Source organism: Lonchura striata, chromosome 2 (genome assembly GCF_050655825.1).
Source record: "Lonchura striata isolate lonStrDom1 chromosome 2, ASM5065582v1, whole genome shotgun sequence".
Lineage (NCBI taxonomy): Eukaryota > Metazoa > Chordata > Aves > Passeriformes > Estrildidae > Lonchura > Lonchura striata.
This window is the reverse complement of record NC_140704.1, coordinates 58,407,098-58,431,484: the sequence shown is the minus strand read 5'-3', so window position 1 is coordinate 58,431,484 and position 24,387 is coordinate 58,407,098. Positions and strand designations below refer to the sequence as shown.

At 35.1% G+C, this 24,387-nt stretch overlaps 1 long non-coding RNA gene across 2 annotated transcripts in view; it reads left to right on the top strand.

The window, feature by feature from the left end:
* The window catches only part of LOC146768262 (uncharacterized), a 40,584-nt gene extending 16,197 nt beyond the window's left edge, over window positions 1-24,387 (top strand). Inside the window, exon 2 of one of the 2 annotated variants that reach the window (XR_014952517.1) lies at window positions 1-24,387. This exon is cut by the window's left edge and continues 6,561 nt beyond it. This is a non-coding gene — a long non-coding RNA (uncharacterized LOC146768262). The other variant, XR_014952518.1, reaches the window with a different exon arrangement.

The window sequence follows — 24,387 nt, the reverse complement described above, 5'->3', positions numbered from 1 at the left end:
GCAAGATGCAGGATCGACAGGAAGGAAAATCTGGATGTTAAAGGAACTGTTTATTCACAATGCACATCCATAAAACAGCAGAAATATAATTTCTTAGAAAGCATATGAGATTTATTGTTCACATTCTCATTTTGAAAAAATCTTCTTTGTTACTTGGTTCAATACAGAATACATAAAATCTTGTAGATGCTTTGAAAACAGTATTGCAACAAAAATATTCTACCCCTATCCAGACAATATAATTTTATTACCAACATCTAAAAAAACATGCAGAAATGGGTCAGCAACCCATTTGAATGATTTTACAGTATAATCAATGGCACACTTAGACAAAAGAAATTCAACTCACCTGACTGCTAAAGTTAAGTGAACAAGACAATTTTTACATGGCAAAGATCTGCTCACTATAGATAGCTGTATTGTAGTGATGTAGTAATATTGGAGTGGACCTGAACCTACATTTTATTCGCTTTGGATTGGTTTGGCTTTTGTAAAGCTACAATTAAAAAGATGTAATTATTTCTTAGTATGGCTGAGGGTGATATTTAACTAAAAAACAACCCAGAGGAAAACAAGCTTGTGAATCTATAAAGGGATCAGAATAATGTGGTTATGGTAGTTAAGGTTTAGTGCAAAAACAGTTCAAAGAAAGTGGGCTTGTAATTTAAAATAACATCTCATTAGTTGGTTTAATTACTCACTGCCAGCTTTAATTGGTTTTTAAGGCTGGAAAGTAAAAAAAAAAAAAAAAAAAAAACATAGCACTTAGGAAAAAGAAATTATTTTTACCCCCAGTAAGTTGGACAAAAGATGAAGGTTCCTTTGGAAAATCATAAGATTCTGACTAGGTTTCTTAGCTACTTTGAATTATACTGATTGTTCTGTATTTGGAAATTAAGTCAAAGAACTGCAATATTAATTGCATCTTTCTCTAGCATTTTGTTAACTCTTCCTTATCAGTGACAAAAGTATTTTAAAACTATTTTTAAGACCCCTATGTGGATAAGCAGTTTACTAGGTGTTAATTTAATGTAAAATGTTTCTTTATATCCTCACAAGCCTTCTAATAGAAGGTTATCATCAACCCTGTTGTGTGTGTGCTAGCTTGTACAAGTAGCTCTCAGAGACCATGGCACACAGAGTTGTGCTTAGTACCACAGAACAGAAAGACCATCCCAAAATAAGATGAGCAACCCACCCAGAAAATGAGTAATAATGAGAAAACTACTTTCTTTTGATGTTTATTTTCTTAGTATGAAATCTATGTTAAGTCTTGAGTCAGGCCTAGAGACTACAAGTTCCTGTCAATCAGAGTAGGGAATTATGTGATTAATCTGTTTCTCATTAGACTTTACTGAGTAATTTATTTTGCCTTGTCCCAGAAATCCAGAAACAGTAGTTCTCCTTTAAAATTAAATCTTACACATTCTTTTCATTTCAGGTGCACATTCTTTTCATTTCAGGTTCTTCCAATTTCATAAGAATGAATATTCTAAGACACTGTGTAAATCCACGAGAATTTACATGAGTCTATTACCCTCTCATAAGAAAATCTCCCAGGTTGAGTCAAACCGTGAAACAGTGCCTTACCAGCTCCAGTTTGATTAAATATCTTAGCAAAAACTAGAAAATCAATCTTTTAATTGGATTCTGGAAAATCAAGGATAAATTTTATAATAACTGCTTGCCTTGTCCTGAAGTGGTAGGTACTTTTTCTCCCCAGCTATCTTAGGTGCAGCAAGTGTCTCACTTTTGACATTGACCCTAGTCAACATTCTTACACTTCCCTTGAAACAGATCACTTTTGAAGGCTTTCTTCATAAATTCTCCAAGTAAGATGAAATATTTTGGTATTTTACAGTGTTTTCTTAGTCTTTCCTGCACTGGAATGGGTACATGAGGCTGTGGGAATGTGTGAGTCTGACTATGCTGGTGACCTCTACTTTTGTGGTTAATTCCTGTGTTAGGCATTGATATCCTTAATTGGTGGCTGGAAGAGATTAAGGTATTCATATAATCTAAATGACTGAGTCAAACAAGGATTCCTGAGCAAATCTTATTACTTTCATTTCCAACGTAGGGTTAAATAAAAATACAAAATATTGTAAAGGGAAGGCAAAATTTTCTGGTCAAATATCTTCAAGTCCAACCAACCTTAAAAAAATTGATATAAAGTAGATGTGTTTCACTTGAGCCAACATTTCACCCACGCACTTTGTAAAACAAAATCAAAATCATAATTCTGTCCAAAATTTAATTTTTCCACACATTTTTCAAAATAAAAAATAACAAGATTTAAGATTTTAGAATCTGCATTTTCTAAAATTTATGTGTTCATAATCTTTAAATCTCTAGCTTATTTGGAACTATTCCTTTCAAAAATCTACTTTTTTTGAACATTCTATGTCATCATAATTACAGCAACAGTTAGTGAAAATACTACATCTGGACACCTCATTTTAATGGATGAAATATTTTTTAGGAGTAACCTTGATCATGAAATTAGTTCTTCCGAGGCCTTCTAATTCTTTTAAAATTTCAAGGCCATGGTATATTTTTATTTCTGTGTTGTGAAGATGGGATTGTTGTCTATTTTGAATAATTCTTTTTTGAGTCAATCTTGACTGGCAACAGTAGTGATCAGTTAAATATTGATTATTTATATCATTATCAGACCTGCCTGTTTGTGACAGTAGGTGCTTTAAAATATAGTGTATATGATGAAGACAATAAGATAGTAGAGCACATCATTAAAATTACATCTATGTTTCAAATAATTGACGGAAATTACAAATATTTTTAAGATGTGCTTGTAATTTAGATGCTTTTACAGTTTTGAATATAATCTTTGTAGCATATTTCCCTGAAGCAAAAAAGAAACTAAAAGAAAGAAGCAAAAAGGAAACTAATTATAATTTTTCCTTGCAGTTTTCCCATTCTCTGAGGCACCTTTATGACCAATCATGATACCTCCTCATTTCACAGCTAATGAGCCAAGATGAAAGTTGTTTCAATTCTTGTTCTTCTACTTCTACTGCTGCAATTGTTCCTGTGCTTCAAGTCTTCTAAAGGGCTGAACTAAACAAAATAAAGGTTTTGGTACTGCATTCTCAAAACAATGTTCATGTTATAGCTGATTGCATTCTCAGGAATGACAGCCTTTTATTTAGTTGCTTATATTTGTTCACTATGTGGAAAAGAAAAGCAAATCAAAATTTGATTACAGGTTCAGGTGCCCTATATATTCAGTTTTAGGTCATAGAGCATAAAATTATATATATAATATTTTGAAAGAAAATATAAAGGCAGATATGTTCACTTTAACTAGACAGTTATTAGGTGACACTCCTGCTTAAAGAAAATGTTACAAATTGAGATGGTTAGAAGCTGCATTATTTCTTTAATCTCAGCTAGCAGTTAATGCCATAATAAGTAATAGACAAAATACCAGGGCATTAGTTGAGCATTAGTCAAAATTCTCCAAATATGTTAGTTTTGTTACTAGTTTAAGTACTTTACTACAAAGTAGTTTGGTACTGGTTTAAGTCACGCGCTGACATAGTGTCATGGTTTGACACAGAAAAAGAATTTTTCCAGAAGGAAGAGGTCAATTTGGATATTGACCAATTGAAGGTGGACACGCCTCTGAGAACACAGAGGGGTTAAAAGCAGAATTCCCGGGAGAACTCGCTCTCTTTGGTTCCGGTCAGGGTGCAGTGCTGTGCTCTCCCCTGCCCGGCCGTGGCTGGGTGGGGAGGGGAAGGCCCATGGCCTGACTGAGGTGGGCCCAAGGGTGGAGGGACTGGAAACCCCTGCAGATGGAAGGGTGGAGAAATCTGGGATGTCTCCATTCCCCCCCCAGAGTCTCTCTCTCTCTCTCTCGAAAGAGACAGCAGCAGTTTTTGTCAGCAGTTCACCACGGGGAAGGAGAAGAGCGGGGGGGCTGCAAGGTGCCCAGCTGCTGTGGGAACCGGAGTCTGGGCATCGAGCCATCCTGGGAGTCAGGACTTTTAACCCTTCCTGAGAAATGAAAGCTTTGTGAATTTTTACTCTTTCTCGGTTTGAAAGCTTGGACCAGCTTGGACCCTGGGATGTTAGAAGGAGAAATTCTAGGTGGGAGGAGATGATGGAGTGGTTTTTTTGACTGGACTTTTTCTTGGTAGCTACAGACTGAACTGATTTTTCTCCTCCAAGAGAGACTGTATTTTAGGAGGATGCCAATGAGCCAAGAGACCTGCTTCAGCTGGGAAAAGACAGAAGTGGAGCAAACAGAGAAAGTTAGGGGTTTTGTGGTGGTGCCCACTGTCTCAGAGAAGAAGAAGAGAAGAAGACCTCTATTCTTGGACCCTAAGCCCCAGGGGGAAAATGGGGGGGGAGACTGTGATCCCAAACAATGAAAACTGAACTGTTGTTTTCTCCCCTCTTGGCAGGGCATCCTTGAAAGGAAAAATCCTAAAGGCAGTCTGACCATCCATGCATTGTGGTGAGAGCACTGTGCATGGAAAGGAGAAGGGTCACCATGGCAAACTTTTCTCCGGGCGGTGCCATGTGTGACATGGAAACACAGAATGTTCCAGCTGTGTTTCTTGGGGGGTCTGTGGCACAGGAGAGACTCTGTTCCCTCGAAGGCCTGAGTATCAATTGTCTGGAGGGTGGAAACCTGATTGGGGTCCAGACTGTGTCTCGGGTTGGGTGGTGGGAGGAGGAATGCTTTGCAAGGTTTTAATTTTGATCTTTGTGTGTGGTTTTTTTTCCTTTCTTTTTTTTCTTTTATAGTAGTTGCTTAATAAAATTTTTTTTCTGTTATTAAGCTTGGGCCTGCTTTGCTCTGTTCTCGATTGTATTTCACAGCATTCAATTGAGAAATTGCATTTTCATGGGGGCACTGGCATTGTGCCAGTGTCAAACCATGACACATAGATATGGTCTTTGGAATATTAGAAGCTAGAAATGGGGGGAAAATACAACAACAACAACAACAACAAACCAACAAAGAACCCCAAACCAAAAAAAAAACAAAAAACACCCACCACATTTGAAGTCTCTGAGAGAAATAAAGTCAGGTGAAGTGGAAAGAGATAATTTCTTACTTATCCTTTATTACTCATTTCTGTTAAAGGCAATACATTGTGATCTATAGCCGCATTGGATGTCTTTGCCTTTCTACCTCAAAAAATTTTTGCACTCTGCCAGTCCAAATAGCACATTTATGAATCACCAAAGGAATTAAAGTAGCAGCATTTAGCCAGAAACTTAACCTCAAAAATTGTTTTGGAATTGTAATAGAAGCAGAAGTACTGATGTTTGGCATTTGCACAATAACGCATTTTTATACAAACTCTTCTGCATTTTTTTCAGCCAAGGCACATGACTGTTCTGCTGGGTATGCATGATCTTCTAAACATAGGATTTAATTTGGGACTTTGCTTACAGTTCAAATTAAGCAATATTTAGGAGATTTAAGCCAATAGTAGCAGAAAAGATTATTATTTTTTATTTAAAGAGTCACAACATTTTTTTACTAAGGAGTTTTAGACCGTGGCCTAAGTGTGAACACATACTAAATGAAACCCCAATACTGATTTCTTCAAATCAGTTTTTAACATCCAGCTTCACATTCCTGTCTTGCCTCATAAGCAGTAATGACCCAAAATAAGTGCTAAGGGGACAAATAATTCCAAGCTGCATCCTACAGAAGAATTTTAGGCAAGCAATTGATCATACTTCACTGTAAAACCAGAATAATCAGAAATAAACAAGATTAGATATCAACAAGAAATAAAAAGACCTGACAGATATTTCAGTACATTTTGGACTACTCATTTAAATAATTGCTTTTCACCTTCTATTAAATAATAATTGTACCAGTTCTTCAGGATATCAACTGATCTTTTCTTTTCCACAGAAAGCAATTACATTATCACAGGTTTTTAAATTACCTGGGCAGCATTCTTGGCAAATATATCCTGTCCTTAAATGGAATTTTTGATTTGGGGTTAAAAATCAAACTTAAATTCCTGTGAACCACTTGTGTCCCATATATTGTTTGCAATAAAAAAATTGTACAGTTTTTCTGGAGTAAATTTATCCTCCAGGGATAGTCAAACAATTGTTTTCTAACTCCCATTAAATTTTCTTGAGGTATTCTTGGTTTTTTTGTGATTTTCAAGATGACAGTAAAATAAGAATTATGAAGCATAATGCATAAATATGTTATGCCTTTTGTAGGATTAAGAGACATTTGCTTGTATGAATGACTGTATGCTTTGCCCACAGTTGAATATAAAAATAAGCATCTCATGAGAGAGCAATTGTATTGTGATTCTTTTTTTTTTGTCTGCCTTAAAAGAAACATAATAAGTCTATTTGCATTTTGAAATGTACTGAGAGTCACAATGGATCGTTAAGTTCTTCTCAATTCCACCTGATGGAGCGTGTAGAAGAGTCCCCTGCAATATTGAATTAGTGACACTTTCATTATCTGACACTATTTCTGAACCCAGGCAAAACTATTCCTGTAATATTCCTGTCTCACTGTGTTTTCTATACACGGAAGACTGATTTGCATTGCCATTCTTAGGCCTTTATGGTTAAGTAAGGGTTGATGAAGTTGTGTGTTTGAGCTGTGGACCTTCTTGAGCTATATTATTGCTTTGGTACTACTTTGTGTGTGAACATGCAAGGATAATAGGAGAGCAGTTTCTCTATTCCATAAATTTCTGTATATTTGTGGGAGAATTGTAGTACAGTACAACAAGTAAAAATTCTTTTATGCTCATATTTTGAAACAAGTGACTGAAATAAAATTTAAATTAACTCAAATAGAATCTGTATGCTAACTACCAGTAAAATATACAGGTAGCAAGATAACATAACATGCCTTTCAGTATAGTTTTTTATGCAAAACTGTATTTGCAAGTTGTTTTCAATATATAATTTAAAACTTATTCAATACATTAAAAATATATATTCCTATTTGTTGTTGATATTACTAATAAAACAACCTTTGCTATATTGCACATTTTCACTATATTTTCATTGTAGATTAAGAATTACTTTTCTATTAGTAAGCTGTTCATACTAGTACTATCTGTGATGCAGGACTTTAAATCATACCTACCAGATATCAGCATGGGAATTTAACAAAGAAAATCTTGAAAATCTATCTTCCTGGTTAAACAAGAAAGCCTTGACCCAAAAGGATGGTTAAATCAAAAAACATGTATTTGATCTTTTATTCTTTTCCTCTTCTCCAAAAAGAAACATGATCACCAATATGTCTTAAATATAATTCTACCTCTTTTTTTTCCCCCAAAGTTTATTTTAAAGGGTAATTACATATGCATAACTCTTTGTTTACTTTTTTGTAGTTCTTATTTATCATTGTGGCTGTATCTGTGTATTGAACCACTGTATTTGGGTGTATTTTGCTGTTGCCTTCAATGGGACTAATTTAATCAGTAAAGCTGTTCAGACATGTTTATGGGGTTCACTCTTTTCCTCAAGGAAAGTTTCAAAATGTATCAATATTCAAAATAACAGAAATATTTTCTTCTAAGGGGAAAAAGCAAGAACAATAGAGATTAAATCAAAGCCTCAGAACTAAGCCTCAAGCATGAGTGGCAAAACCAAGACAAAATAACTCATGTTTTTTTTATCTGTGGTCATATAATTTGTTTTTGTTTTCTCTATGATTCAGCACTAATTCACAAATTATTACCAAAAGCAATATTAAAATTTTGAATGGGTTATCTGGGATGCCTTGCAAAATTGGTATGCATTTTGTTGCAAAGGAATATGAATTCCTAAAGATCAATAACTAGAAATAATTATTCTTTGTTCTCATATCCTTCCTGAATGGTGTATTGAAATTATTTCCTTTTAGTGGACTTTCAAAAACTTCAGTCTATCTTATATTCTGTCCTCTTTTGATCTTTCAAGTCTTTGTCTAGCTTTTATTTTAGCATACTGATGACCAAGTTAATGACTTTATTTCTTTTTTGTCAAATGTACTTGAGTTTTGCCTTTGTTGCTAATTAGAAATCAAATTAATCTCATTAAAGGGGTCTTGTAACCTTTTTCTACAATGAGCAAGGACCAAGATTTCTCATCTGAAAATCTGTAGAACTGTCAGCACCTAATGGGTTTGTCAATGCTATTAGAAGTAAATAATAAACATAGAAAATGACTTGACACAAACTATTGCTAAAGATCAACAATAAGCTTTACAACAAAAATCAATATTTTTCCAAGAAAGTGACTATCGAAAGCAATAAAAGCTCTGGTGAGAGAACAGGTTAGCCCAGATCTCTTCTGAAAATGTAAAATGGAAAAATGATGGCAGATCCACACTAAACAAGCATGATGTATTTTGCTAAAGTGTGTTTCCATAGATAATGAAGACTGTATACTTGGATTAGATTTGCATGGCAAGGTTTTGGTAGTAGGGGAGGGGGCTACAGGGGTGACTTCTGTGAGAAGCTGTCAGAAGTTTTCTCTGTGCCTAACAGAGTAAATGCCAGATGGATCCAAGACAGATCCAGCATTGGCCGAGGCTGAGCCCATCAGTGACAGTGGTAGCACGTCTGGGATAAAATATTTTAAAAGCAGGAAAACATCCTGTACAACAACTGGGAGAGAGGAGTTCAAATATGTGAATGATTCTGCAGACACCCAGGTGAGTGCAGAAGGAGCAGGTGCTCCAGGAGCAGGAGCTGAGATTCTCCTGCAGCTTCTGGTGATTGCAGTGGTGAGGCAGGCTGGCTGACCACAGCCCATGGAGGATCCCACGCTGGAGCAGGTGAATTTGCCTGAATGAGGCTTGTCTTGATGAGAAACCTGCTCTGGAGCAGGTTCCTGTATCTCCACAGAGAAGGAACCCCAAGCTGGAGCAGATTTTCTGGCAGCATTTGTGGGCTCATGATCCACACTGGATCAATCTATTCCTGAAGGACTGCACCTTGTGGAAGGGACCCACACTAAAGCAGCTCACGAAGAACCCCATAGGAAGGACTCCATTGGAGAAGTTTATGGAGGACAAAGTCACTTAGAAATGAGGCCATGCTGAAGCAGGGGAGGAATGTGAGAAATCATCTCCATGAGAAGGAAGGTGAGGTAGAGACAACATGTGATGAACTGACCCATGAACTCCCATTTCTCATTCCACTGCATCACTGCAGCAGGGAAAATAAAGACTTTGGGAATAAAGTTGAGTCAGGGAAGAAGAGAGGGATGGAGGAAGATTTTTAAGGATTTGACTTTATTTCTCATTACCCTACTCCACTTTGATTAGTAATAAAATAACCTAATTTCCTCAAGATGAGTCTCTTTTACCAGTGAATGTAATTGGCAAGTGATATCTCTTGTCCTTACCTCAACCAAGGACCCTTCTCTTTTATTTTTCCTTCCCCAACCCATCGAGGAAGGGAATGATGGATCAGTTTTACTGGGCACATGGCCTCCAGCCAGGGTCAACACACCACAAATGTAAATCTTTTATATTATAAAAAGATATTTCATATTATTTACCTGTGTCATTTTAGTGTGTGGTCTTTGCATTTAACCTTATTTTTCTATTTCTCAAGAAATTGCCTTCTCTTTGATATGATGATATAATCTTTATTTTATCCATATATTTTCACAAATTAGAATATGGTAAAGAACATTAATGCACATTCATTCATGTAGCAATAGGATTTGCAAGTAGTAAAATAGTGGAATTTTCTTCCCCCCATCCCTTACAGTCAGTAATATATACCTTGATATTTTCAAGCAGTGTACCCTTCTAAAGGATCTAGAAAGCTAGAAACAGGTGTTTTGTTTTCAGAGCTGGTTAACGTACCCAGAACCTTTGTAAAATCTTCTTCACAGCTTCAGTGCTTGTACTATAGGTAACTTTTTACATTCTTCTCTTCCTAATGTCCTTATCAAAGAATATATGATTGCAGACTTGGTTCTTAGTACATATCTTAAAAAAGTGCACCAATTTTCTTTATGATGTTTTGAATATTTAAAGCATTATATAAATGGCAAGACTAAAATTATTAAAATGATGCAGTATTTAAAGGAAATCAACTACAAAGAAAGATCAAAGAAAAACACTGGTGTTCTTTATATATTAGAGGATCACTTAGCTGGGTTTGAAAAACACACACATACAGCACATATGATATATAAATCATACATATATCTAATTAAAATTGTAATGATGACCTATAACCAAGACAAACCAAGGCTGATTTATTAGAAAAGTATTGCAGTTGTTTATAACCTTTTTACAAGACTGCCAAAATTTAATTGTTTGGGTGGAATTTGAAGGCTAATTTTCTTCCTCAGGGTTGCTTTCTGGAGAGTTTTAGCAAAATGATCAAAAGGTTTCTTCTAATTAGTTTAAGGAAATCACATTGTTTTTCATCTGAAAGAAGATCAAGAATGTTCTGTTTAGTTTTAAAGAAATGAATAAAACTTTGTGGCATGAACATGAAAATCAGAAAGTTGTCTTATTTAGATATTAGGAGTGAATTTTGCTATTCTACAAAATTTGTACTAAAGTTGCTACCTCAGAAAACTTCACTTTGCATATGCACAGCCATGGCTTGTGTAGAGCCATGAGTACAACCTGAACTTAAAAATTGGTGTAGCAGATGCTCGCTTTAATAAATTGTTCCATTGGAATGGGAATTGGCCACAATGGTGCTGAAGTCAGAAATAGAAGGATTTTCATTTTTCTTGATGTTTCCTTCAGTAGTATTTGACTAAGAGATGAGAGGATCCTAAATGTGATGGATGAAGTGACTGAAGAGGAGCTACCTCAGATTGGTAGAGATAAGGAGGTACACAGGCAGTCTGTGGTGGATGGACACAGGAGATAAAGGCTGATAAATCTGATGTGGATGAGCCAAATCTGGATTTATTTTATAGACAAATACTTCATAAATACACTGAACTGAGACTCCGGAAAAAGGATGGACAAAGATGCACTAATAATGGTGAAAAATATTAATTTTGACATTGTCACACAATTCCATGCTTCATTTTTAACATGGCTAAATTTCTTTTCCATGTTTATTATTGTATCCTTTTGAATTTTAGTGGATGAAAAAAATACAATTTCAAAGAAAGGTTTCTAGCTAAATTTAAAATTGTACTTTTATATATATGAGTAGGCTTTGGCTCAGAAACGTTTTCACTAGAAGCAAAAGATTACAAGAAATATTTACACAATAGCCATCTGTAAGGACAACTTGTTTCATTGCATTTGTGGCTAAATCTTGAACAACAAGGAAAATTAGTCATATTGGTCTTCATCTTTTCAGAATGTAGCTATGCAATGACATACACAACAACTCCATGAACAGGAAACTGTGAACATGGGAACAATAGGACACATTAAGATAATCCTGTGTGTAGGTCAATGCCATCCTGATAAAGTGAGGAAACAGAGGAATGAAGACACCTCACTGAACTCCTAATAAAGGAACAAATAACAGAATCACAGGATCATTTAATTTGGAGTTCACTGAGCACAACCTTTGACTGATAACACGTTGCCAACTAGACCATTGCACTGAATGCTGTGTCCAGTTGTTTCTTGAAGACTTCCAGGGATGGTGACTCCAACACATCCCTGGGCAGTGAATAGCTCTTTTCATAAAAAAAACCTACAGCTGATGTCAAACTTGAACTTCCCCTAGCACAGCTTGAGTCCATTTCCTCTTTTCTTGTGTGTAGCTGCCTGTGAGAAAAGGCCAAACCCTTCCTTGCTACAATCTCCTTTCAGGAGGTTGTAGAGGGTGATAAAAATCACCTCTGAGCTTCTTTTTCCCCAGGCTAAACAACTCAGCTCCCTCCTCCACTCCTCTTAGGACTTACTCTCTAAACCTTTTACTGGTTCTGTTGCCCTTGTCTGAACATGCTCCAGTACCTTAATGTCTTTCTGGGAGTGAGGAGTGAAAAACTGGACATGGTATTTGAAGTGTGGCCTCATCAGTGGTGAGTACAGAGGGACAGTCCCTGCCCTGGTCCTGCTGGACACACTCTTGCTTTCACAGGTCAGGTGCCATTGGCTTTCTTGGCCACCTGGGCAGAGCTTGCTCATCTTGGGCCAGCTGTTGACCAGCATTTCCAGCTCCTTTGCTGCTGGGCAGCTTCCCAACCTGTCCCCAGCCTGTAGCTCCTCATGGGGTTGTTTTGACCCAAGTGCAAAACCCAGCACTTGGTCTTGTTGCACCTCATATCACTGGTCTCAGCCTCTCCAGATCCCTCTGTAGAGCTTTTCCAACCTCCAGCAGTTCAACACTCACCCAGCTTGGTGGTGTCTGTGAATTTAGTGATGATGCACCCAATGCCTTCATCCAGATCATTGATAAAGACGTTGAACAGGACTGGACTCAAAACTGAACCCTGGGAATGCCATTTGTGACCAGCCACCAACTAGAACAATAACAATAATAATGTTATACAAAGCATGAAACTATCTTGTTTTCATTAAAACACAGTTAAATTAGTCAGTTACAAAATCTAGTGTGTCCTTATTTTCTTTAAAATTCTGTATAGACAAAGACAATATGGAGAAAATTCCCAACTGAATTTTTTGAAACATAAACCAATTTTTAATTATACATAATCTTTCTGAATTTGCATTCTTATGTCACATTAACCTGATTAGGGGAAAGTTTTCCTTCCTCATGACTGAAGTAATGACAGCTAAAAGTAATTATATGCTAATATTGAAAAAAAAGACAAGGAAAAATGTCCATCTCTATAACTTACAATTATTTTTTTTCTTTATAATCATTTATAGAAAGTGAGCTTTTGGGGGTTTAAATTATTGCTTGAGGTTTAAGCGATATCATGTGATGTTAAACCAGTGCCCTTATTAAATAAGAGGAGTCTAGATTTTCTTAAAACATATATAGTAATAGTAGTGAACGTCATAGTCATTCAGTATTGTTTCTTCCATGTATTTTCAAACAGCAAAGGTTCCTTCATGCCTTATTCTAAATGAAACAGGACCAATAAAACAGGGTGAATAATACCTAGTGTGGGTGGCTGTCACAACTGACCAGAAACTTCAAATTTTGAGAATCTAACAATTTTTGTGAACTCCCAATTCAATTAAAAACAAACAGCAACAAAACAACAATAAAATTGTAAAAAACTTTAAAAAATACAAGAGTTCAGTTCTTAAAACTAAGATATGACAAAAAAATTGCTAGTGTGATGGAGAGAAAAAAGGATTGGTTTGAAAATGGGAGAATTCTTTAAAATTAATTTGAGAGAATTATCTTTTAAGTATTTATATTACGCTTTAAGAATTATCATTATGCTAGAATTTATTAAGCTGTGGGTTTTTTTATTTTAAAATGGGCAAGTTTCCCAGGATTAAGAGGTTTACTGGCATTGTTTAGTGCAGGCTTAACTGATGGCTTACAAGGGGATTAATGAAATGGAGAAGGGTTTTATGAAGGTATTTCCCTACCTACTCTCACAAGGCTGTGAATGCTTTAATTTATAGAGCTCCATTTAACATTTGTACAGTAGGAAATTAATTTATGTTAGAATGCCACAGTTAACTGTGATTTTCTGTAGCTACTGAATTTCCAGGAAGAGGGGAACATCTCTGTTTCCTAAGGATGCAAAGAAGTTAGTATTTTATAAATCTCTTGCATGGTGCTATAAATGCTATAAGTTTTTTCTCTTCTATCACGGCTTTTATGTGGATTGTTGCTTGGCATTGTTTACTCATGCCTCCAGTAAAATATTATAATTTTGACAAAAACTCAGCTAAGCAAGCTGTCACCTTTATAATGAATCCTTTATCTTTGCTTACCTGGTTTAGGTTATACTGTGACAGACTGCATCAGGCTTTGGCTTAACAAAAGAGAGACCAGTGCAAGGAAGCAGCTCTGCAGCCAGTTTGGTAGCAAGGAGCTGCACTGCCATGGTATCTTACGATTTTAGTAGCACTTATCTGTCACACCTGCACTGCAGAAGTTGGCTGGAAGAGAGTAACTCCTTTTGCTCCGTTCAAACCTTTATATCTGTAACAAGGAAGCTTATCAGGGACTAAATGATAGTTCTAAGCAAGCTTTTAAAATAAGAAGAGAACTGTGGGTGATCAGTTATATGCAGATGTGAAAGAAGAAGAGGGAAAAGTCCTTTCTTAGGCTTCAAACTCACTTGAGATTGACTTTAGAGCTTTCTACTTGAGGTTTAAAAAGCTTCATGAGGAGAACATATTTCTTTTTACTTTTGCTCTGATTAAACTTTCTAAAATGCTTTGTAAAAGCTATTTAGTTATTCCTGCTGGACGCAGGAATTATTAAAAGTCACAAGTAGCAAAAATCCTCTAAACTTGGGAAAAAAACCAATCCCTTTAAGCAACAGTCCATATTAACAGGGACTCATACTGAAGGGTCTATGAACATCAAAACTGTATCAGCCATGTTACACAAGATTTTCTAATTAAACCCCTGTGAAACAATTGGCTGGTTTTAGTAACCTGGTGATTATGAAACATAATTCCAAGAAATGCCATAACTTTGAATTCTGTTAAAGATTGCACAATCATTTGGATGGAATACATATCAAGGCTGCAAGGCATTTATAGGGAGCTATTTAACAGTCCACTGTTGGAGTATTACTTTGTTGCAAATAAATTGCTGAGTATAAAAATGAAACCATAGAGACATGGTTGATCTATAAGCACAAAGAAGCATAATGGGCTGTTAACTTTATTTTTCTTGTTAATACTCAAGACATTAATAATAAGACCTGTTGTCTTCAGAGAAAAGTAATGAATGCTTTTATAATCGCCTCACAGGCTAATAAGACAAAAAGTGTCGTCACTATAATAAATGTTATGTTAGTCTGGAGATTAAAAAAAAAAAAAACAGGCTGACTGGATTGCACAGCAAAATATGTTGTACTTGGAAAGAGCAGAAAAATCAAGAGGAGAGCAGCAATGGCTTTTCTATCTAAAGGAACAGATAAGCAGAATGCAAACTTCGTCTGACCACAGGCACCATGGTAGTCAATGCTGGTGAATAAAGTGCCACAAGACTCCCAGATTCATGTGGTAAATCCACGTCAGGCTTGGGAAAGAAATTCTGAAAGATAAATGAGAAGATTATAAGGACATAAAAAAGAATCAACAAATTGGAATGGACAAATATAAAAATATACTGTGACATTTCTTGTCTCCTTATTTTCTTTAATCTAGGGCAGGGTTGTAACTCTCTGGGAACAGAAAATTTAACAAAATGACACCCTGCTAACAGGTGAGAGTTCAGGTTTTAAATAAAAGCTGTTGAGATGAAGTACTCGGAAACATGCCCTAGAAAGACTGAACAGCTCCTAGAATTCTGCCTGAAAAGATGAATAATAATTGCAAGCATTTTGGAAAGCATCCAGTTTTAAAGGAGAATTCTGAATTTTCATAATACCATTTCAAAATAAGGAGGACAAAAGCTTCAGGGGTAGCCCAATCCTGTTTGTTTTCACTCCATTTTGATAAGTATTATGAAATATCTGATTACTAATAAGAGTCATAAAATCCCAAAGTCCTGTACCAGAGTCAATGTGGAATATTCTGTATGACTGTATAAAATGTAAAGCCTCCTGTCTTTAGAAGAAAATAATAGCTGTATCGTTCCTGGAAATTAAGCTACCAATAAGAAACCCTCCTGGAAAATATAATCAAATTTGACTCTTAGTATAAGCTGAACTTTTTACCTTCCCTAATACATACCAAGGCACACACTCTTGGAAAAATCATACGATAAGCAAGAACTCATCTCCATGACTTTTCCTGTAAAAACAAATGAGAGGAAAAAAAAACCCAAGGCATCACGTAATTTAGACACAGTTTCAGGTTCCAAAAAGCAAGTATGTCAATCCAGGCAAAACTGGACAAAAACTCAGGAAGGAGTAGAAACATTGCTAAAAAAAATTCCTAGAAAATATATTAGTATTTTCTCTTACTTTAAAAGTAGCTTCACAAGCAGCTGACCTTTCTTATATTGAATAAGTAAATTCTCGTTCATTTAGAAGTATCTGAGAAGTCCTGGAGCTCTACATTTAGGTCAGAGATGGAAAATTTTTCTGAGGATTATTGCTTTAGTACTTCATGAATAGTGTACAAATGAATCTTTGACTCATTAGCAACTTGAAAATGATGTTGTTTTTTTGTTTTGTTTTGGTTTGGTTTTTATTTTTTGACTTTTTTGGGTTTTTTGTTTTGTTTTGTTAAGTTTGCTTTTTGGGGGGTTTTTTGTTTGTTTTCATTTGTGATTTTTTGGGTTTTTTTTTTTTATTCTTCAGTTTTGTTTAATTACAACAGTGGGATACTGAACTACAAAAAATTTGAGAGTTTAAAAATGTAGTGTAGCTTTTTATTAGATTTCACTGAAATTTTCCACCAGGGTCAAATTTCAAGACCCTAACAGTAATGCTGGATTTGAATTTGTGATAAAATGAACTCGTACAATCATACTAGCAGTTCCTTAAAATCATGCCTTGGTAAAACTAACATTTTAAAGAAGCTAATGAGCTGAGTATTAAGCTGTACAGATGTGTGAAAGGAATAGTCAGTTCATTAAAATCAGTTGTAAGGACTGAGTTAAGATATGGTGACATTTTAATTCACAGCACTTTTTTTGACTTACCTTTGCTATATTTACTCAGATAAATGAATGTCCATTACATACTCCCTTCTATCAATGCTGATAAATTCTATGAACTACAATAAAAACCATTGTGGTAAGCAATTAGTAAAGGCAAAAATCAAAAAATCCTATTCAATCACCAAATAAAAAAGAGACATACACATCAAATTAATTTCTTTTTTACTGTCTTCAATAGTTTTTTTTTTCTGATACAGTATATTTCTGTAGGATAAACTGTTGACTTTTGGCATAATTCTGTGTAAAATTTTGATCTTGTGTGTTTAACCTGTATGACATTCTAGAAAGTTGATTCTGAAGATGTTTTACTTTAATAAAGGGCTGGATGATGTGGAGGTTCATGTAAAAGTAATGTATGATATATAGCTGCATTATTTGAGAACTTCCAAAGCTTATGAGAGCATATTTTAAATATGCATGCTACTTTGCATGTAAATTGTTTTTGCAGTATACCATCATCAGAGCTATCTCATTAAACTGTTTTGCCAAAATGCAGATTATAAATTTGAGACCTATGGATCCCCCCAGATTCCAGTTCAATAAGGACATGCCAATGATTTTGTTGGACTGTGCATGATGATATTTAGGTAAGTTCTGTGAAACAGCTCATGCTTACCTTTAGATGTATGCCTAAGGACATGTCCAAGTAAGAAACACAAAGGACATATAATGCATTTTTAACTGAGAATGATCTGTGAATAAGACAGTGGAAGGACTCACACTGACTTTGTTATTTTTGGGATTAGGCTTCATCAACTTTTATGGACAAGAGGGATCATAGTGTGAAAACACATTGTTGTAAAGCCTTTTTCTTGACTAATTAAGTTTAGACCAACCATCTGTTATCTTGGCTTAAATACAAGCCCTATGTTCTCATATATTAATGATAGAGGAAATCTGAGGCAATTAAATATTCCTTTACTTTAAGAGTGAGTCACAATATTGCTCTTTTGTCAGGGATTATAATTTTACATGCTTACTTTAACATAAGTTCCTCATAAGAAATATAATTCAGTCATTTCAATCACTGTAATATGGGCAACTCAGGGAAGTTTTACATTGCATAAACATTTAAAGATTTGCATCATTGGTGATCTTCTCAGACATTTTTCATTCAAATGTTTTATTCTTTGTATTTGATTTTTATAATGTTGTAAATGGAGTTGTCAGTGAGATTCCTGGTGCAGTCCTGTAGTAGCTCTACATCTTTTATCATGAACATAATAACAACAAAAAACAGTGTGGTGTTTAATGGGGAAGTGAGAAACTGCATCCATTTTTAGATGAGAAAATATCAAAAAAAGAATTGTAACATTAACAGTTCACCATTTTACCATGATCATGGATGAAACATAAAGTACAGAAAAATATTATCTGTTTTTTGCAGGAGTCATAAACATAAACATAAACAAGTGTCATGATACTTTACAGTATAAAAAATTAGTGGATACCTTTAAAAATTATGTGTTTTATTTGCAATGTAAAACCCAGTAATTTGCATCTAAACAAATACACATTTGTTGATTAAGTAAGGCTATTGTGCCTGAATAATAGTACTTAAGGCTTCTTCTCAGTCATGGATGAATGTTTCTTTCTTGTCTGCAATACATGTGGAAGAAAATTTAATAGGCAAAGCTGGAAAACTCAAACTTGAAATGGCAGCATTTGTGAAATCACGGGGCATGAGAATGCAAATACTAAGGATTATTTTAATTCTGATATTTTGCATGACCATGACAAGGACAGTTTACACAAGTGATAGAATTGATCTAAAAAACAGTGTAGGTTATATTATTGCTGGTACATTTCTTCGCAGCTGTTCAAATTGGTGAAAGCTACTCTCTTTCCTCACAAGAAATCATAACAAATTCATGATACTATTGTTATCCTACAGTGCACTCTCCATCATTAAAATATATTTAGCTTTTTTTCTCATGTTTTTGTTCCAGCCATAAGTTTAAATTTTGTGTTAGATTCTGTCCACTTTCTTTGCAGCTGTAGCAATGCATGGAGTAGATGAAGAGAAAATAGGGTATATTTTTTGACATCTTCATAATTGATGATACTTTAATTAGAGTCTTATAAAACAGATATAAATGTAGTATAGTTTTCCCATATAGTAGTGGAAATCTGATGGATCATTACTATTGTAATCTCTTTTCTAACAGCAATCAAAGTTTTCACTGACTTTCTGCCCAGCGTTTGCCTCTTATTGTGCTATTCCAAGTAGTTTGATGTATAATCTACCTTATCCTTGATTAAATATTAAAAAGGATCTGAAAAATGCATTGGTGGTATAGTCTTACATAAATCAGAAACATAAGTCAATAATCATCATAAGCCGCTGACATCAGAGAAGAACAGCTTCCAGGCTCTTGGTTTGAGACATCCTATCAATATTATTGAGTGTTTCTTTATTCATTAATTTCTATCAGTCTGAAAGATAAACCCGGTGGTACTATTTCCTCAATGTACTTTGCATTGTTCTGACATCTGAGACCTGAAAGAAAGGTCTAGTGGGTAGTTCCAACTTTCCAAAAGGAGTTCCTGACATCATGTAGTAATGATAACATTTATTTAGAAGTATCTACTATGCATACAAAGCAGTATCACAATATTCCTACCTCAGTTCCAATGTTATTACCAAACAAAGCATGGTAAAGGTGCTTTCTGTAAGAAATATGTCTTTTGCAGCACTGCTATTACTGTCCTGCTGTCTTACTTCCCTGATGAAATGCATTTTTAAGAAAATCTACAAAGTTGAAAAATGATGTGTCAATATCATCCATGCTCTGAATTTAAGGGAATTATCTTTGAAAAGTGCAAATCAAAGCAAAAAGCATAGCAATTTAGAATCCAGAAATTCATGTGGTCTGATCAGAGAAAGTAAAGTGTTAGACATACTGGCAGAAAGCTTTTGGAGCTATTTCTTAGATTACAGTTGTTAGTCATACAGTAATTTCTAAATGGTAAGCAAACATGGTATCTTGCCAGACTGATCATTTAAACCATTCGTGCATGGAATTACTATTAGAGTCAAAGGTAATCTTCCTGAATTGATTTACTAATGACTTCTGGGGTTGAGTCATTACTGGGTATGAATCAATAAATCTTTTTCTGTAGTGTATCTGATGAAGTAATATCTTGAAGGTCTTGGTATTTGCCATTTCTTTCACAAAGAACTCTATGAAAACTTAGCAGGTGTGAGAGTATTTCAAACAGAAAAAGAGAAGTCAGTCTGGCATTCTTTTTAATAGTAACTTGGGTAATGCTTATGTAAATCTTTCAAAGCAAGTTGTTACAGTTACTTTAGAGTACACTCTTCAATACAATTTCTCACATACTTATGCAATGAAATATATTCCAGAAAAAAAAAAAAAAAAAAAAAAAGTAGGCTTTAGCTATATTTCTTACCCACGAAATGTCCAAGCCCTGAGTGAATTCTGCCTTCAACTGTAGACTGGCAGTGAGGGCTCAAGGTCAGCTGTAACAGAGCAGCTGTAAGAGAAGGGCTGTGAGGGAATCCCTATGGAATGTGCTGGTCCCCTTTCATTCAGGACATGCATTTATCCTGAGCCACCCTGTGGTCCTTGCCTGAGCTAAGTTGCATCTGTGTCTCTGCTTCCCATTTATGCATCTTGTTGATCTGTGCCAGACCTGCAGCACCCTGGATGGACTTCAGAGGTGCATCATCACGGTGAATTTGCCAGATAGCTGACCTTGAATACTGCTCTGCTCCTCTCTTGTCTGGGTGCTTCACTGCTGTTCCTGTGTCACCTGTGTCAGTGAGATCATTGCCCTGCCTGCCTTGGTGCCACCCTGGGCTTCTTTACAGGGTGCCTTCCTTTACAATCAGAAAGATGTCAGTGTTCCTCGATGCTACCTCCTGTATTATGACCTAATGAGTTAAGATCCTGAACAGAAAACAGTCATGAAAGTGCATTTTGTATTTATATGCACAGTAATGAAACTATTCATTTTTTTTTCTAAATAACTATCTTTTGCCTCTTCCCAGATTACAGAAATCTAAGATACATGGCATATTACTTACTATTGTAAGTACTACATGTATGAATACATGTAAAATTCATTATGAATAAAGAAGGCTTCAGCATAGAGATCTTACAGATAGAAGAATGCAAAACACAGAAGGATAGATTTTCACTGTCTACAGCAGAGGTATAAATAAAATTCAGATTTGATGAGGATCAGTCAGTCTGTGTTCTTTAGGCAATGCAGCCTCCATTCTTGCCCAGGATCTACATATTGCTCAATTATACAGGCAGAATAATACCTTTCCAGGGTTGGCAGAAATAGCTGAAATTCTGAAGAACAAAAGATGAGCAAAGAGAAACAGTGAATTTCAGCTAACATGACTCCACTGCTGAAGTACAGCCAGATGGAGGTAAGAAAAACCATGCTGAAGACAGGGATGAGACTATGATTGATAGCCTTGTTTGAGAGACAGATGAGATCAATCTGACAGTTTCTGGCATAAATTGTTTTTCCTGCTGTTCAGGAAACTTAATTTCATTTATGTTCATTTTTGCCAGCTGGGTGTATCTTAGTCTTCTCTTTCCTTTTCCATGTGCTGTAGTTTCACTTTTTTTGTTTCTTTTCCTAAATAGCATCTCTACCTTTATTTTAAAAAATCCATAATTGAAAGACAGTTATTCTCTTCATCTATCTAGCAGATATTTCATTTGTTTTCCCTTTTGTGTGCTCAGTAAAAAAAAGGAAAGTTTTATGTGCTCTTTATTATAGTTCTACCTGGAGATATGCAATTCAGACCACAAGGCAGTGTCAGTTTATTGACACTCACCTGAAATATTTCCTGTCCTGTTAGCTGTCTGTTCTCCAGCTTTCTAGTTCTGCATCCTGTGTGACTCTGAGGTTGTACATCAGCCAGCAGTGGGGCTGCTGCCCCCTGTGTGCTGTACAGCAATGTATCAAGTGTGCCATCATTAAGATAAATTAGGTTATTTTGTGAACATTTGAGTCTGTATTTTTCAGTACAAAAAAGCAGCTGTGCTTAAACTAAAATTTAAGATGGCTCTTAAACGTTAGAAACAAATTGATTAGTTAGCACACTTTTGGCAAGAGAATTAAGAGGATTCAGATTCATGTTCTGTATAGCATGACATTTCTGTTGTTAATACTGATACAGAAATAAAATGACAGAAAAAAAAAAGGAAAAATATTAGAGATAAGCAACTTTTTTAAAATATATAATACAGATTTGAACTACAAAGTTATAACATGCTGGTAAATCTGCAGACTTTTAGCGAATCTGCTATGCTTTGATAAATGTCACTGGCCTTAAATCTGAGATGTAGAATATAAGTTCTGAAACACATGATCAGGGGTTGAATGTGGCTTTTGTCTCCATTGCTGTTGTAGTTGCAATGGGGTTTCATCGCCTTCACCTAGAGTCAGATCAGACTCTAGAAGCAAGACAAGCTTCTGCTAAAGTTTTGGTAAAAATGTAAAATTAGAAAAACTTCCAAGTTGAGATTTCTCACTACAGAACATTATAGAGTTATTGGTAAAACATGTTATGGAAGTAGTACAAAAAATCCCTGATCCATTCTCGGGGAACAATAAATAACACATGATTCAATAGTCTAGTCTTTTATTATATTATGATTCTGTGAGACATATTAGTTTTCCAGAACACATTAAACTCAATGTGTGATGTTTGTATTATGAAAGTCTGTCTGAAAAACATCTGCTGCAAAGTCTCAGTGCCAGCTTTGATGGTTGTCTCTAGATGTTCTAAAACATGCTTTTTCCCACTTCAGCCTCCCTTTCACAGATTTCCTTTACATTTCCTAGTATTTTACTTGCTTCTTTGTTAAAGAGTGCTTTCCCCTGTCCTTGCTAACTGTGACTTTTTAACTTATGAATAATTAGAAATTTTTGCTACAGTGGAAGCACTCATTAAAGATTCAACAGGTGTTTATTTTAATACCTCTAGAATAAAATTAGTGTGTGTGCACTTCCTAATCTAAGACTTCTGATTTATCCTATCAGGTACATAAAAGCCATTGTAATACTTTAAAAACTTTCCTTATCTACTTGAATGTTGAAGAAAATTACCTGAGAGGGCAAAAACTGATGTTTGTTGAACTCCTTAGAGAAGATATCTTCCCTACATTTGTGCACATTAAAATTCAGTGTTCCAAATTAAATTAAATGAGAGGGGAATTTTAGAATTTTTTTTCAGAAATGCCTGTGAAATTTAAAAAACTCATCATCTTCTCAAGAAAGAATAGTGGAGAAAGAAAGGGACAACAGACTAGTTTAAAAAAGAAATTATAAAGTTCCTAAAAGTAATCTCAAGACAGGGTGAAGCACATTGTAGTGTGAATATGAAAAGGTGGCAACATTAATTTTTAAATATTTACCTAGCTTTCTTTATATTAGTTTTTTTGGTGGCAGGAATATGCATATATTTCTTAGAAGCTGTTGGATTTGTCTCCTATATTTCTGAGTATGAAAACATCCCAAGGCTGAAAGTGAAGTAAGTATTCACTGATAGAGAATGTACTTGAATATTGACAGGCCAAAGTCTAAAAAAGAAGACGTACATGGTTATGGTGCATTGTTTTGCCCTGCAGGCTAGTCTTGACAAATTCCTCATAGCTTCATATGACCAGAAAAAAATATCTTCAGGTACCTTGCAGATAACTTAAAAAGAAGCAATAAAATAACACCTGATCATAGTCTTATAAATATCATCACAACATTATACAGGATCATAGAAAACATTCTGATGAAATGAATAAAGATTAGAAAGAAAAAGGAAAATAGGATAAAATACCACATGGGTATTTGACATTTGAAGCCTTCTGGATTACTCTGATTTCACTAAAAGCAAATTTTCAAAGGAAAGTAAAGTAGGTTTAATCCATTTCAATAACCTACATGTTATGGTGCCATACACAGATTATTTAAGGCGGGAAAGGTATCACCTACTATAAGATTTCTAAATAATGATTTGGCAAAACCCAGTGCATAGAAAGAGAAATATTCTCTAGAGGAAATTATTAGTAAAACTTGCCAAGGGTCATCCTAGAGGCTGATTTAATATTTTCATTAATAACCTTATTGCCAAATGTTGTGTTGCAGCAGTTGAAAGGGTTTCTACTTGAAGCCTGGTGGCTGCAAATAGAATAAATTCTAGAGAAAAGGGAGAGAAAACTTTTACCAAGCAACACCTTAGCTGAGGGTAAATAATGCCAAAAATGTGTGATGCAATTGTCCCATGCAACTTTAGGATTCTTTTATTCCTGTTTTATTTCTTGGTTCTCCTAGGGGGAAAAAGAAACCAAGAAACCAAAGTCCTGACCTGTAATAAATAGATGAGTTAAAAAAAAAAAAAAAAGGACCCTTATTTTTGTTACAAATTTCTGATTTTAGCTTGAATATTCTAAATTATATCCCTGAAAGCCCTAAAGAAATGAAAAAAAATCCTAAGATGACGACAGTATTCTATTTTGAACCAGGGGCTTGAATCACTTTTAAAATAATTTTTGAACACCTATGAATTACATAGATTGCTATAGAATTATGTTGGGCCCAATGTTTTGGTGCCTTTGTTCACACAGGAATATATCTCTATGAATGTGTGACAGCTGAATTTTTTATTTTCTGTGCTGTTTGTCTGAGGATGGAACCTGTGGATCATTACAAACACCAC